This window comes from Pinus tabuliformis, chromosome Q (assembly GCF_031772625.1).
Source record: "Pinus tabuliformis cultivar Carrire ecotype Pingquan chromosome Q, CPIR1, whole genome shotgun sequence".
In the NCBI taxonomy this organism is placed as follows: domain Eukaryota; kingdom Viridiplantae; phylum Streptophyta; class Pinopsida; order Pinales; family Pinaceae; genus Pinus; species Pinus tabuliformis.
In genome coordinates, this window is record NC_142296.1 from 511,158,982 (window position 1) to 511,161,750 (window position 2,769).

Consider the following 2,769-nt stretch of genomic DNA (forward strand, 5'->3'; position numbering starts at 1 on the left):
GAAAAGCATCTTCCTCTTGACAGAGGGATTCACCAAGAGGCTGTGCTGAAAAGCACCTTCCTCTTTAACAGAGGGATTCACCAAGAGTTTTCACCAAAAACAATTACTATGCCTCTTTTACAAATAATTTTACACTGCTGTATAAATCTTCATTCACTGTTGTGTAAAAAAAACTAACTTTTACTACTGTAGAATACATCAATAACAAACAAACAAACAAAAAACTTGGTTCACCCTTTTCACGCTTCTGCACTTGATGCATTACATATCCACCAATAAAATTTTATATGCATTGTCTGCACATTTCAGAATGCCTTCTCTGGAAAAATTAACCCTAGCTTTGGTTTCATTTTCTTCGCACTCTTGTGCTCTCCTATTTTTCTTCTTTGTTGCCGTGAGCCCTTTTTTATTTCATCCCTGCTCTGATTTCACAACCCTCACTCTGGTTTCGTACTGTTGTGCTCTCCTTGGATTTTATTCGCTGCTGCGAACACTTTCCTTCATCCCGTGTGCCATCAATCCACGTGCAAATGAGGACACATAAAACATTACAAATACAAATGCATATCTTATGCACTGCTATGCTTCTCCCTGATTTTTATTTGCTGCTGCGAAACAAGTTTCATTTCAGAGGGATTAAACATTCATTTGCACTCTACTGTGCTGCAATACCTCCTCCTCACCACAAAAAAAAACATTACCTTTGTTTTTTTTAACTTGTGTCCTAAAAGCAAGCAACTTTCGTGCTTTAAAGTCAATGAAAAAATATTCACCAACATTTACCAACCAGCGTAAATTACATTAATGGTTTCACTGGAAAAAACTGTCCGGCAATAATAATAAAAACTTTCCCTTCACGTTAATTTATTAACGATGGTGCTTCAGCATGGCAATTAATTAATTTTCTCCTATGGCCTAGAGCTCCTTATTGATCAAATGGTGGACAGTCATCCTTGCAATCGGACGGTTGACGGCGATGTTGGGAGGCCCTTCCATGCTGAACGTTGTTGTCCGGGGAATGGGCGGTCAAACAAAAAGTTCAGACAGCTTGTAAAAGATCCTAGTCCGTTGACTTAATCGGACGCATATCGCTCGCCTAACTCACACAAACCAAACGATACTTAATGCCCGGGAGTTTGGTGGTTTTCGGTTCGTACTAAGGACGCGTGGCAGCAGCGGATTGTGTCGGAGCCTCTTCGAGGATTACCACTATTCGGCAAAGAGCGGTGTGATGGCTGGCTGTTTTGCAAAAACAGTACACTGTCGTTGTTCAACTTTCGCTCCATGGCAGCACTGCAGTTGGAATTAATATTCCAACATACCCTTACATGACCAACGATGGTAGCTGTGATACTTACAGAAAAAATTCCCATGTGGTGATGATCGATGGCTACGAAGATGTGCCTGAGAACGATGAGAAGTTGCTGAAGAAGGTCGCGCCCCATCAGTTGATTTGCCGCTGAGATTAGAGAACTTTCGATAGTGTCTTGCTCATGCAACTAGAGGTATACCGCCTTCTTCTTTCCATTCAGGTCAACTGGACAAAATTGGAGTTTGGGAATGTAAAGACATTGAGTCTTATCAATTCAATGTAAAAGTGAAATTGGTTAGAATTGCATAATTAAAAAAAAACTCCAATGAGAAACAAATTAATCTGGTATTTATAAATGTTTTGGAATTAGAAGCATTGAGTCTAGCTAACTCAATGGAGTGGTTTTGTTAGAATTAGATACTTTAACAAATCATGCAAGTGAATCCAAGAAAATTAAATCAGAAATAGAAAAAAAAGACCAAAGGCACTCAGTGGTCAAGGTTGAAATGTAGCAAATATTGAGTTTGAGCAACAAAGACAAAGGAAATTAAATAATGGTGGACAGTTAGGTGAAATTTTTTGTAAGTTAGTGTGAGTTTGTGGAATAGGCTCACTAGCATAATGTATTATGAGTCACACATTTTATTAGTAAGTGAGTCTAGGATGTTTTGTAGTGTTCGTTGTAAAATATCTACCTAGTAACTCCGAAAGTTGGAGTCATGTAAGCCTTGTAAGGCATGTGTACCCCCATACAGTTCTCGGTAATCTAAAATCAATTTTTATTTGCAGTGTCGGTTTGTGGTAAGCCAGAAACCACATGTAAGAGTGAAGTGGGATAGAGATTCTTGCTGGCATGCTTTAGAGTTCTCCGAGAAAACCCTTGACCTTGTTGAGTAAGGTCTTTGGAGTGCCTTAGTGGCAAGTTTGTAGCCTAGAGTGGTTGGAGTTCCCTAGTGGCAGGTTTGTGGCCTAGAGTGGCTAGAGTGCCTTAGTGGCAAATTTGTGGCCTAGAGCAGCTCGACAACGTTCATCGCTGACTTGTGCCTTGGTGGCTGAGTTGAGCTGTGGTGGCTGAGTTGAGCCGTGGCAGCATGGTTGAAGGTGATCCGATAAAACCCAGAGCATGGTTACGGGTAATCCGATAAAACCCATGATGATGATATTGGAGGAGGATTTGCAGGTACAGGTAAATGTATGAAGTTATAATGGTTGATAGAACCATGTATGTGAAGGACATTCTACACTACTGGTGGTTGTAGCGGTTAGCATCCATGCATTCTGGTGGATGGTTGTTCCTTTATATGGACATCAACATATTCTTTTGTTATGTTTGACGACAACTAGACTTTGTAGATTGATATGGAGACAAGTACTCATTAAGGGGGTGTGTTGGAATATGTAATTCCTACTTATCTTATTTGTAATTATTTCTATCAAGAGGAGTTTGTTCCTAACTA